The sequence below is a fragment of the Pundamilia nyererei genome, unplaced genomic scaffold (genome assembly GCF_000239375.1).
Source record: "Pundamilia nyererei isolate P.nyererei 1_Seehausen unplaced genomic scaffold, PunNye1.0 scaffold00006, whole genome shotgun sequence".
In the NCBI taxonomy this organism is placed as follows: Eukaryota; Metazoa; Chordata; class Actinopteri; order Cichliformes; family Cichlidae; genus Pundamilia; species Pundamilia nyererei.
Genome location: NW_005187407.1, coordinates 4384737 through 4398934, shown reverse-complemented (window position 1 = coordinate 4398934; position 14198 = coordinate 4384737). Strand labels below are relative to the sequence as shown.

General features: G+C 41.3%; 1 protein-coding gene across 1 annotated transcript in view; it reads right to left on the bottom strand.

The window, feature by feature from the left end:
* wscd2 (WSC domain containing 2) overlaps positions 1 to 12422 on the bottom strand; it is a 41663-nt gene extending 29241 nt beyond the window's left edge. The window contains exon 1 of the mRNA XM_005722171.1: positions 11892 to 12422. The gene's annotated coding sequence lies outside the window, so the exon portion shown is untranslated. The remainder of the gene's footprint in view (positions 1 to 11891) is intronic.
* Between the last annotated feature and the right edge of the window lie 1776 nt (positions 12423 to 14198).

Here is a 14198-nt window from a genome sequence, read left to right as displayed (position 1 = left end):
GCTTAAGGAGGGGATTGCGGAGGGTTTTCAGTAAATGTTTAGTTGGTGAGGAGGAAGAAGAGGAGGAGGAGTGTTGGAGGTAAGGAGGGGAAAAGTCGTGTGGAAAAATGGAAAGTTTCAACAGTCAACAATTAATCTAAAAGCACAAGACTCATTCACTAGAGAAAATGTAGTTATTTATTAAGAGAGAACAAGGCAAGAGCTTAGACTTTAGAAAAGTGCAGTGCTGCAGCACTCAAGAACGTGCATTTGCCTGATCTGTATTTGGTATCACTCATTATCAAACATATTAATATTTATGGGAAGCTGTTTACTATTTGTGAGCTGGGTTTTTGAGTACTCTTCATTTAGTGCCCACTGTTACCATCATTGTTTGTGGGAAATATATTAGCATGGCTGAAGCTCTGCTCCACTTATGGGATCTGCTCCATTTATTGCTATTATTTATGACAATAAATCACTTTTTTGAGGGCCTAAACATGCTTGAAAACTCACGGGTTTTGCACGCGCATCACAAATAAGGATTCAATATTTTAAGGATCTCAGCACCCTCGGCACATACTCTGGCCTACATGAATGAAATTTGTTGCACATTAGATTTCCACTGTGGGATCAACACATGACATACAGCAACAAGACATACAGTGTAACTACTGAATGCTCAGTAATGCCACCTAGTGGGCACAGGAAGTGATAAGTAACAAGTTTACGCAACAGCCAGTTAGATTCCAGGACACATGGCTATACTGTTGATGTCCTTAATCAAGATTCCGACTTCCACTTGAAAGCATGAAATGCGCCATCGATATGGATAAAAGAGTGAGGACCATGTCATCTCTGCTCAAAGCTTTAATTCTTTTTTGTTTGGGAAAATTATACTTTGAGGGGAAATGAGCATAAATAATCTGCTAAATTGTATTCTCTGTTTAGTGCCAGACAACAACACTAGCATCACTCAGGAGTGTGAAAAACAAGGCCAGGGGACCAGAATAAGCCTGGCAAAGACCCCAATCCGGCCCACTGGTAACCTTTGGAAAATGTGATGAAGGGCATCATTTCCTGCTAAACAATTACAATTAAAAAGCATGAAAGTTCGTGTTATTTTCACTATCTACCATAGAAATTATAGAAATAAAGTGGGCCCACAAAGGGGAAAAAAGGAGATTTTCTGGGCAATGAGCTGCCAGAACTTTTTCTGTAATTTTACAAATGTATTTATTTGTGCTGCATTTACTACATAACCATTTTTTATTTTATTTTTTATTCTTCTTTGTCTTATATTAAATGGGATTAAATATGTAATTAAACATGTGACACACTGACAGAAATGTGGGTTTTACTGGTTCGGCCCACTTAAGGTCAAAGTGGGGTTTATGTGGTCCACTGAGTTCTAGCATAAAAGGTTTAGAGGCCTTCGTTACTTATTCATCAAAATAAAATGTTGTGTTAGTGTTAGCACTGCACTCGTCCATGATGCACATAATCCACCGTCTTTGCCAAGACAGTTGATCAAACACAATTCGGTTTTCTGCTATTCCCTCTTGCTGAGTGAAACGGCAGTGCTAGAGCTCATCTCTGATTTAAAGACCACTTAATGTAGAAACAACAAAGGGGACTTACTTAGAATCGGCTTAGCAGTTTAGTTGTATCTCGCAAAAAAAGACCTCTACATAAGTCATTGGGAGGAGGTCAGAAAGAGTGGAGGGTGTATAAAATGCGGGGTTTCAGAAGAGATGAGAGCTCTGGATCCTCAGTCCCACATGTTTTTGGCAGCAATTAGTTATAGCATATAAATGGACTACCAAAAACAGAGCTGGAAGAACAGTGACTATTGGATTTGCATTCACCAAGCGGACAGAATAAAACAACTGCCAACGCAAGCTTGTGGTTATCTAAGCTCGTGTGCATCTAAGCATATGCTCGCCATCGTGTTTTCCGTGCCGGTTTGGGTTGGCCAGGAGATGTTTTTACATGTTATTGCCCACGAGTGACCACAAAAAAATGAAAGAGATTTGACAGATGAGGAAAAAAAGCTGAATTATCCCTTTACAAGTGCAAATATGCATAATTCTATTTTTTTTTTTTAGCAGAATCACTACTGCAGATCAGAGGTTTGACCGCTTTTCGTGCTAAAAACACCAAAAGGAAGCATCTTTCGTTTGTAATGATCCGAACTGCATCCTCTCGTACTCATGGAGTACGGCTTAACTTATTCCCTGAGGAAGATGTTGACACAACTGTCCTTGTGTATCACACAGCTCCTTCTGGACCGCTAGGCAGAGTAAGAACAGAAAAACAGTCGAGTGCTTGGTGGTGCAGCAGGAGGGGAGACAGACCCTCCACTGTATGACACGCATTCAAGCTCCCATGTCAACGAGCAGCCACTCTGCTGAAGTGTCTTTAAGCAAAGAGCTGGATCCTCCAGCACTGTTGTTCTGCAGCTCTTCACTCTCACCTCCCACAGCAAGGGGAAAATGAAAGGAACACTGTTGTTATTGTTACGCAAATACAATGAACAATAGAGCAGACAGGAAATACTCGTTAAACGCAACAATCATTAACGTGGGTTTCAAACGCTCTGAAGACACTTTTGTTTTTACGCCATAGGTATTAACAAAATCTCACTTCCTGTATTCTGAAGTCTTTTCTGGTTCCTGTGAGGAATCACAGTGGTCTAAACCCTACGCAGCTGAAACTGTTGTCAAAGAAAGAAATCATTTCAAATTTATTGATTAGAGGTTTTTTTTTAAATAAATTAACTTTGACGTTTGAGTACTACATATGTCTGGAACACTCCCAACATGATTAAAGAGGTTACTCAGCAAGCTGTGTGGACTATAAAAGGTGATCCTGTCCATGGCACCACATGCTGGGATGACTTCAGCAGATATAAAATCTTGAAACTGCAAGCTGCTGTCTCAGCATGAAGCTCAACAAACAACAGGATTCTGTAAAAGACTCGGGTATGTGGTATTTTTCCACTTCATTCTGTCACTTTATGTGCTTTTTAGATTTAAAGAAAATTCTCATTCTCTTCGGCGCGAGCAAAAACTACACCAGCATGTCTGTTGCCTAACATTTCAATGCATGTAAAATGTCCCTCATTCCTATTTCTCCAAGTATCATTACACAAATTATATATGATGAATGTGATATTATTGCATTGTTATTTGCTACATTTCACCCTTCCATCTGATTAATGTAGAAGCTAATCTGCAGTGTCTGCAGAAATACATTATATTGCATTTGTTAATAATATACTTTATCTATGAAATCTGAACCTAAATAGGTGCCAGTTAGTAAAGTAAAAAGTGTGACATTTTCTGGGAAATATATGGCGGAGGAGAAGCAAATAAATGCAAAACGTACCTCAAAATCTTTTGTAAGCACTCAGCTGGAGTCCACTACATAAAAGCATACGTTTTCCCAGAAAGCGGATGAAATGATCCGTTTTGCAATTCTAAAAAGTTAAACAGCAAACATCTTGAGCTAAGTTCCTTACGAGATTGCAGTGACAGTTGAGTAGTTATATATGTTGAAATAAACCACGAAAAAAACATCAATGTTTTCAATTTACAGTGTTTGCACAGACCGCCGCCCCAGCAGAGCAGAAGCTTATGCAGCCAAAGCATATGTTTTGAATCATGACTGAAAATTATTTTCTCACTTCACTGGAGAAATGTTCTCCTGCCGCTAGTATTGCAGAAGTCTATATTGCATTTACCACCTACACAAACAACCCACAGCAGAATCTCAAGTAACTGACACCCATACTGGTGGAGTGTCAAAACAGCAACTTATCTGCACTGAACATAACAGCAGCCTCGTACCGACTGACTTTATTTTACTTTACAAAAAAGATAATGAAAGGATAGCATGACAACAGTCTGCTCATCTGTCGTGGAGCGCTGTTGTACACAAGCTGTTTAGCAGTTTTTGATGAGCTGTTCAGTGTGAACAATTACGCAGGGCAGTGGTCTGGATGCATTCATCGGAGGAACATGAAGAGCGTACATATAATAGGATGCTCTGTAAGCACGCCTCGCAAAATGTGTAGTGAACCGCGCGCCTCATCAGCATCGCGCAAATCTCCGTGCAAAAGGTCGAGCAGCACCAGAGGCCTACTGTCAACATATCTTTTCCAATTAGATATGAAGATTGTTAGAGGCCTCGCTGCTTTTACGTTCTATTTTTATTCAAATGATGGTGTTGTTGATAAGTTGCTGATGTTCTGATGTCCTCGCTGTTGGTCCCGTCAGTTCAATATTCCCATGACTGAACACTGATAATAACCACAGCGATAATGTGCATGTCAAATTCACACGTATTTTAAGACTGGGGGGAACTAAGTGGGTTTTGTGTAGGAGTATGTTAAGATATGCACTTCCTTTACTTAAGAACTTTTCATTCGTTTCTTTTTCTTTAATGTAATTTGGCAGAATATCGAACAGAATTTAGGACAAGGACTATCTGCCTTCTCTAAATTCTGCTTTGTTTTGAAAATCAAATCCTTTGAAGAAAAGGAAGAGAAAGAGAAAGCTTACACTTTGTGTGTGCATGTCTGTGTCTGTGTGTGGTAATGCAGTGTTGTGCCACACTATTGTGATGTGCAACAAAATTACCATAACATAAATTATTTACATTTTAAGGTGACAACTTGGTAATTATGTGAAGATTTAGGTTGAGGTCAGGTTCACAGGAGTTGAGGTTTATTTGTTTTGCTAAATTGGCAGCAGGGATTTAAGAGTCTGCTGTCTCCCCAACACCCATATTTTTATATTTCCAATTATAAATCTTTGCTTCAGCTAAGAATGTTAATGTAAGTCACAAAACGATGCTTTCACAATAATCTGCTCACGATAATCAAAATACGGTGATTCTTCTACGGTGCATATCTGGTATAAGCCACGAGAAATAACTCCAAGAAACCAAAAATAAATTATGCAGGAATTTGTTTTGCATGCTTGCAAAACTGATTTTTGGCAAGAAAAAGCGTTGTTGATGCTTTGTCCCACTTTGAGTTTTCACATCTTACTTCAGCATTAACCCAAAGAATATATGTAATGCAATAACGGGGTTTGTCTTTAGAAAACCATGAAGAAAATAAATAAGTACAAAGTGCAAAATTTAAAACAAACCAAGTCAAAATCAGGTCTCCTGGTTTCTAAATAACAGAAACAGAAACTAACACAATGGAAACCAAACTAAGTAAAGCTGAAAAAGAATCCATCTGACTTAAATCTGCAGATATCTTGGTTTTGCTGCATACTGACGAAATGCCAAACACTGTTTGGCCGGAAAGGAGTGGCCTGGGAAATAAAAAGAAGACCGCTTCCTGTGGATACTGTAATTATGAATCTTCACATATCCCTCAAACAAAAATATGGAAAAAAATATTTATAAAAAACCAAAATATAATGATAAAAGATGTATGTGTTTCAAATAAATAGATTCAAAGTAAGCAAGTTATGCATGATAATACTGGACAAACAGAGGAAAAAATGAAAGGACGCTTGTATGGCACCTTTGGAAGTTTGAGAAATGCTGACGCAGTGGTGCAGGGTTGTATTGTTCTGATAACAAGATGCACTGTGTATTATTGAAAGTGACAGAGCATTTCAGGGCAGTGGTTTCCTATTGCATTGTTATGTAAGTGTTGTTTGAGACTAATAAAAAAGATAGAAGCTGGTATCTCCCATGCACACAGCCCTTCTGCTTTGAGGGTTGAAACAGAAGCAGGTTCATTTAAAATGAGGTTGGTAGGGGCTCGTCAGACCCATCTTCTCCCGCTGTCTCATGAATTTCACTCTGACCAGTATATCTTAGAGATTCTTGTTTTTCCCAATGGCTTATGCTACGGTAGACGTAGAAATGGCTACAGTATCTGGGGATTTCTGACAGCTGCTTGCTTTGGGCTCGCAGAAAGGAGCGTGCCTCAGTGCTGCAGCCTGTATGAATAAAATATGATGTGCACATAGAGTAGTGCTTCACTGTTGCTCTGATGCAACATGGAACAACATCTCTAAAGCAAAGGAAGAAAGAAGAGAGCTGCCTGTGTTTACAACTGAGTATGTGAGATACAGAAACGGAAGTCTATGAAGCAACTGCGTGACGACAGTGAGGTGCTCAGTAATTTTCCCAAGGAAATTCTCACATTTCAAACATGCAGTTGCATTTATTTAAATTCTCCGTTCACCTCACTTCCTTCTTCTTCTTGTGGTGCAAAGAGCTTTGGTTTTTATCTCCACCTCCCTAAGGGACTGTGCATTAGAAGAAATAGACCCACTGAAGTCTGCGGACTAAGCTGTGAACACAGCAAAAACAAAACAAACACAAAAAACACAGAGGCGAAGATTTATCCTGGAGTACTTTGGATTATGAATTCTTTAAGGTCTGGAATAAACAGAGAGCGATTAGCCCCTCTAAAAGGCCCTGTAGTTAATCCAGGAGAGTGCTGAACATTCGAGCAGTCATTTCCAGGCTGGGTTACTTCTCATGGTTTCTGCATTTACTGCTCTGCATGTGGGAAATGTTGTGGAGATGATATCTCTAAAAGAATAGACGTGATAATGCATTCATACTGTGTTAGGTCAAAAACAAATAAACAAGAGACTGCAGGAACTGATTAGAGCCTGATCTGTAGCATATTTAAGTAGTAATTGTGGAGATGACACAACAGAATTCCCATATGCTGCAAACTACTTAGCATGCAAGCAGAGAAGTCTAAATAAACAGCTGAAAGTTGTGGATAAATAGCTGAAGTGTCACAGTACGAAAGGAGAGCTTCTTGAACAATTCCAGGATGTTTTGTGTGGATTCACGAGGGCAAGTGTTTTCTTAACGAAATAACACAGAATAACTGCATAAAGTAATTTCTTCAAGAGGCCGGGAACCACTAGAGTCGAGAGCCTGACACTGAAAATAATGTGTTTTGAGCCGAGTCTGAGTGCAGCCAGATCGCGTTTAAGTTGCCAGTTGACTGAGGAGAGGGGCTGAACTGGGAGTCGGTGAGGCACCGAGTGAAAACTCGAGCTGAGTCATCCTACCACCCCCGAGCAACCTGGGAAACATCTGCACCATCACCGAGAGAGGAGAGGTGATGAGGGTTGACATGGCGTGGCGATGGGCTCGTGCTTGACCAGGCGTGGTGCAGTCACTACGTGTGATAGCTCCCAACATCTCATCCAACCTGAGCAGCATTACTGACAGATGGAGAACATTAGCACAGAGGAGGAGTTCATGTGTGCGCGCTCTGCTCACTGCCAGATTCAGAAAAGTAGCCGATAAGGGGATAGACTTAGCCGCTTATCCTGCTTGCTGCTGGAAATTAATGGAACAACATGTAAGGCTGAGTGTAAGAATAATAAGCCCCTACTTTAGGCGTGCCGTGTATAAATAGGCGCAGCTTGGTTACCGATGCACATCTTTCAGATGAAATCCCAGGAGATGCAATTACTGAGCAAACAACTGTGGTAAAAAAAAAGTGCAAGTATTTACCCTTTAATGACACACTCCCAACAGGAAATGAGTGAAAGTAGTTTATCCATTTAAAAACCCGAGTATCCTGTTATTTCACGGGCAGATGAGTGGTTTGGGGAGGAACAAAATGATGCACATTTTGATTTGCCCAAGTAGTTCATTTTACAGCAACCTGACAAATTTCTCTAGCAAGTGTGACGGCCCAATTAGGGAGCAGCATGCTGAAAGGAGATCTGAAGCCAGCGCTGACACTGACTGCACAAGTTGACAGACCCGGAGGGGGCTCCACTCCTTCAGATTCTTTATCACACCGGGGCTCCTGCTGCTGTGCTGCAGTATTGTTGGGACAGGGTTTATCAAAATCTTCTGACATCCTCTTTAAAGCAAAAGCTTGTCTAATTCTTTACGGTGCAGTCTGGAAGTTGATGGATGTGTTTTTACAGACTGACTAACACTGCTTGGAGTTATGTTCCCAATGCTGAGAGAGCACCACAGGGCTGGAACATGGAAGGAACATCTTCTTTATTGACCTAATAAAACTAATCAAAGAATCCCAGTGTTTTGCTGTCATTAAATTATACTTTGTAGCCAATATCTTTAACGACACTGTAAACAAATTACGTCTTGTTATCTCAACTCCCACATTACTCAGCTTCCTTAATCGGACTATAAATAACTTTTATGTGAAAAACTCATTTAGGACTATAAAAGGCAGCTTTTTGGTTAAGGTCAAGAACATTACCCAGAGACTTGCACGCAGGCATGCGGTCAGACAGTCTTGGTCTCCGGTTCCTAAAAGCGGAGTTAGTAAACTACATTTTTCCCCCATTTAAAGCCTCTCCTGTTGCCAGATTGGACTTCTGTTGGGGCAGCAGGTATAAAACACAGAGCCCAGCAGTTTAACACCAACAAAAGGCTTCTTGTGAAGCAGGGATCGAGTTGAAGAAAGAACAAGGAGGTCTGCTACTCAAGGTGAACAATTACAGTAGTGATGTACTAATCTCGCCGACAGGCAGAGTCTCAAGGTCAGCTGTAGACCACAGAAAATGTGTCTTTTAAAGTCACCTTTTTCTCCTTATCGTCTGCTCCTTATCTTTTTCCATTTTACCCAATTTACACTCTATTTACCCTCCCTCTCAAACACCTACAACATCACGCCGTCTGACTAGACGTTAGCAATCAGACAACTGCGAGGCAGCCTGATGGCACAGAGAACAAACAAGGAGCTCGAGACCCTGACACAACAGTAAATGTTTTGATAGTTCCAGTTCAAGGACAAAGCTTTAGAAGAGAAGAGCATGTTTTCCACATTGGGTGAGTACCAATCTATGTAGCCAACAGAAAAATCTGTTTAATTACAATTATCTGCTGAGAAAATACACCCTGTGTTCAGAAAACTAAAGGACCTGATTGCACAGTTAAGCGCGGGGTGAATGCAATTTGACGGCAGGTGTTGCTTTTGGATTGCACGCATTTCAACTTTGAACTTTAAATTTCCACAATAACTTAAGAGTAACATGCAAAAAAATGAAATATGGTTCGTGTTCCAGAAACCAAAAAAAGGTTTGTATGACACTGAAAGAGAAACTGATATTTAGCTGCCCTCGAATAATTATGCACCGTGCACTTGATTAAGATATAAAAAGTATGCAATAATTACCTACTGAATGTCTTTGCCTCTGTTTAAAAACACACTCGATCTGCCAGGATGTAAGGAGATCGACGACATGCAAGCACATAACCTTGCACTGTGACTCAGACAGATACAAACAGAGGCCTCATATTAGCCTCGGTTGGATTAAACATGTCCTCAGTAGGGTGCCTGTGTCTGTCTGAGAGAAAAGCCTGAACAGCAGGTCTCTGAGTTCAAAAATATAATTGGCTTTTACATTATATTCACTCACTGCAAACTGACTGTGAGCACTGTGAAAGGTTTTTTCACCTGATCATCAGAACAGAGACAAAACAGATCGACTTGAAGGTGGTAGACTATATCGTCTAGATGTTTCCTTTTTAACATCGAGGTTGCTTGTCTTCTTCTTCCTCAGTTTATTTGAGCCTGATAAGTGCATCTGCAAATTTAATATCTTTGGACAAAATCCCCCACACTTGACTTACAGATTAGTCTTTCGGGGTTTCCCAGCTTTGTCTGATGTCTGCCTCGCAGTATTTCCTCACCACCTGTCTAGGCTGTCATTATCTGGCTACGTCTCACAGAGGAAGTCTGCCGTTGTGAATAATCCTGATATAAGCTGAAAATCTGGCTGAAATGTGCACACGGCGAGGGTGACCCACTCCTTCGGCCTGTGCAGCCGTAACACAGTTTTAAAGATTATCCTCTTTCTAAAATCAACTCTTTCTTCAAGGAAACTGAAAAAAATCAGTTACTGACAAACATGAAGGGACAGCGCTAGTTGTGTTTGGTATTCACATCCATGCCACTCACTGTGAAACTACTACTGTGTGTTTGAACGTCAGACACTATAAACAGTCGAAAACCAGCCAAGTATTTAATGCTAAGCTATTTTTGTAGACGCTCTAATGAGGATCTTGACATCCTTTCTTGACGGTAATATATCAGGAAGGAGCGCACCATCCAGTCTAGTGGTGCTGCACCACCCTCACGTCACTGTAATGGCTTTCACAACCACGCAAACTGTGATTCCTCTGGCGATCTTCAAAGCTTGCGTCCACTGGATGCGATCCATGGAATAAGCGCTGGAGGAATTCAAAGCCTTCTCCCTCTGCCGCCAGTCACCCAGTCACTACACAAAGGACTTCATATGTAAGCACATTCAGGTTTCTCACAGTTAATCCTGTGTGTGAAAATCATTCACATTCAGCATCAAGTTAAAAAGAAAACATTTTTTCTTTCAGGATTTCATCTTCATGGTCACCAAGAGGATCCTGGAGATACAAAATGCGGTGACTTTGACCCTGATGATTCACTGCATCGGCAGCAGAATCTATTTGACTGCTGTACAAATATGAATTTCAGCCATCAGCATGTTTCCCTGACGTCTGTTCACTTCTGCCTGAGGGAGGACTGAGCTTGTGGGAGAGCACAGCTAATGTTAGCAACAATAAAATCTATGCGATTTTATTTTTAAACGAGCATCAGCAGGTTCCTGCCTGGCACAAATGAAACCACAACAATATTCAAATGCAGCAGAAACGCAGATTTCCAGTGGTTTCCGCTCAAATAAAGTGAAATCGAAAACGGTTAGGTAATATTTTACAGTGATGTTCACACTATTGATCAATTCAGCTTGGACTAGATTCAGGAGCTATGAACTGAGTGCCATAACAAGCGGTCTATCAGGCTCTATGCTTTTTATTTATTGCCATGACAAGTGCTGAAACACCAGCATGACCAATTAGTCCCATTCATCAATTGATTTTTGAGCATTGTGATCCATCTTAACAGCCACTACGCTCTTCTTCTCCCACCTCCACACTCCACAATGAGCAGTTTCTCAATACAGTGAACACCAAGGTCATCAGAAACAAGAAGGGTTACTGGAGGTCGCTCAATGTGCATAATATTCTGGTAATGCTGAGGATGAATGATTAAATATAAATTACACATTTACACTGTATTATTTTATTGTTTCTTGATGCAAAATCTCACTTGTACACTTTATAAAAGACAGTGGAAATGTTTTCAAACCGAGGTAAACCTAAAAAATATTCAGTACACTGCAAAACACTTGAGAGAAGCACTTTAAGAGAACCACATAACCTCAGGTACAGAGACAAACATCCTTGAAAATACTAAAATGGTTTCCCAAACCAAATTTAAAAAAAGGCTATGAATACAGGCCTCTTTTCAGAGTCTCAGTTTGCAGCTCTTCAAAAAAAAAATAGCAGGTGGGCTTTAATGAAACGCCAGGATCTTCACACAAATGCTAAAGGGGTTCTGACTGTGGCCACCAGACGGGCACCTGGTTAGACTGACGCATTTTTAGCGACCACTGCGCTGAGGAGACAGCAGAATACGTTGCATTAAAAATATAAAACATTCACTTCCGCACTGGGTTAGTCTGCAACTATGTTAAGAGCAGAATAGCTTCGAAAATCTAGTTCAAATGGATATTTTTAGTACCGGCGGTTCAGTATAAGCAAAACATATGGCCAGTCTTTTCAACAAGTGACAGTCAAATTCTGCAAAAACCATTTCTGAGCTGTGGTTTTTGGTCTGAATCACTATTCCAGAGCAGCTGCACTGCGAGAACATCAGGACTTCTGCAACACCAACACTAAGCAAGCAAGCAAGCGCTGCTTTTGCAGGACATATTTCGAGCTGCTGCAGTGAAAAGGGGTAAAAACATATATATGTGTGTGTGTGTGTGTGTGTGTGTGTGTGTGTGTGTGTGTGTGTGTGTGTGTGTGTGTGTAGTCTTCGGGCTTACCTTGAACATGAGTCAGAATAAGGCTCTCAACACAAGCTTTGGTGTTGTTGCAGTTCACAGGACGCAACTCAGCTCAGGATGGATGGTCACCCCTCGGGCTCAGACATATTCATATCCACGATAACTCGGCCAAAAATGAAGAGCACCATACTCTCAGAAAAGCCCTGTAGCGCTAATGTTAGTTTGTCAATCCCATTAGCCCGTACAGTCTCTCTGTGCTGCTCAATAATCTGCTGTAGTGCAGATGAACCGCTACGCGCTTCCAGCTCTCACTCCGAGGAGAAGGAGGGAGTAATGTTAATGGCCTCACCAATGGACGAGCCCCTCTGAAACAGTCCGGTCTTCGCCCCGGTGGCTCCAGTCATCTGTTTGGGTCAAACAGCGAACGCATGCGGTGCGTCGACTTGTCGTTTCTGTCGCCCGTCCGATTAGAAGAGGGCTGTTTGACGCGGCGAAGAGGCAGTGCCGCCGCACCGTGTGCCCTGCACTCCCACGCGGACCAACAGCACTGCCTGCTGTACTTAAAGAGACACAGCAGAGCACACAGAGGCGCAGCAGTCCCCGCACTCCTCCCGACGCTCAAGCTTTCCGGGCCACACAGGTGACCACTCAGCGCGGCGACGATGCGCTCCCCTGCGGATAAGCTGATAAAAAAAATGCGATTTTCATTCAGGACGGGGTGCAGTGTTTGCACATGCAAGCGGTCTGCGTGGGTTATATGTTCTGCGATGGATCGACCGTCCAAAAGTTTGGGTATCCTTATTTAGGATTCTCCAAAAGGCAATTTTAAGGCCTCGTTTTGTTTTGCTTTGCACATTTTCATAACTTGGAAAAGCAAAGTTTTGGAAAGCAAACACTTTCCAAAGCTTGATAAACTTCCAACATGTTGCCTAGCAGCCTGAGCAGTTTGTTAGACGCTCAAAATGCTCACAAAACACAAACGATTTCAGGTCAAGAAATAGCATGAACCTTTGAGGTTATGTTGAGGTATGAACACCAAGGAATCAGGGTGGCAAGTAAGGCAACTGTGCAGCCACGTCTGCACAATAAGACCTTTATGGAGGAGTTATCCAGGCTAAAAATGTCTTATGCATTTTAAGAAGAAGAAAAAATCCTGTTAACTGATGAAGATAAAACTGAATTTTGGCTGTGAGTAGGATGTAGATTTTAATGAAAAGAGCACAGCGTCAGCTGCTAAGCACAAGGAAAGTTGGTCAGGTTTTGGAGCCAGCAGCATGGGATAAAAATTGATTCAACTAATGCCAGAAAAATGTAGAAGCAAACGCCACACTATGTGAAAAAAAAAATAATAATAATGATAAGCTGAATATGAAAACAGGACAGCTTTTAAAACAGGATCATAGTCCTAAGCACACGTCAAAAACTCACAATCGGTTTCTTCTAGAGGAAAAAACTGAAGTTTTTGTCTTGTGTTCAGTTCACTCAATCGACCCAACATTTACTGAAAATCTGTGGTCAAACCTTTGAAGTTCATACAGGAAAACCTTAAAAAGTCACACAACCAGAAGCCTTTAACTTCAGAGGGGAAGTTAAGTTCTGACATGAGAGCTCAAGACTTTTGTTTTCTTGTTTGTTTGTTTTTTGAAACTCTAATAGAATAGAAATAACATAAATTCAGTGCAGTGTATATAACTCCCTGCTGCTCATCAGAGCAACTGGAAGCATGAAAAATAATAATAAAAACAGATATAGCTGGTAATAACATCAGTAACAGTGGTGGTGGTGTGTTTGTGTGTGTGAGTGGGCGGGGGGCTGTCTGCCTGCTTTGCATGCTGATTTTAATCCTTCCTGCATCGGCCTTCACAAACACACATCCAGATGTTCAGCTGTTCCTGCTCCACGTAGGATTTCAAGTCCGATCGGGGTGATCATCCATTCTGCTTAACCACAAATCTCTTTGTGTGTAAACTGCACTCTTCAATCACTTTTATTGTTCTGTCCCTGACAGTCGCTGCTGTTAAATCAATGGCTTAAAGCAAGTGCATTACACAGATCCTTAGGGGTATGAACACAAATATCCATATGCAGAGACCACGTGGGGTATAACATAGAAGATATACAGGGATTTTTAAAGTCTCCAGTCTACCTGTTTCTGAAATAAAGACGAGTGTCAAACTGAGGGATTAAGAGTTAAATGAATGACTACTGTGGGTTTGTCTCATCTGTGAGGTTAGTTAAAGACTGTGTAGTCCCTGTGTAGCTCCAACACCTGCTGTTTGGGCGAACCACTTACTGCAATTTTAACGCTAGTCTGTCCTTAAGGGATGGTGTGCTGACACAACAGAG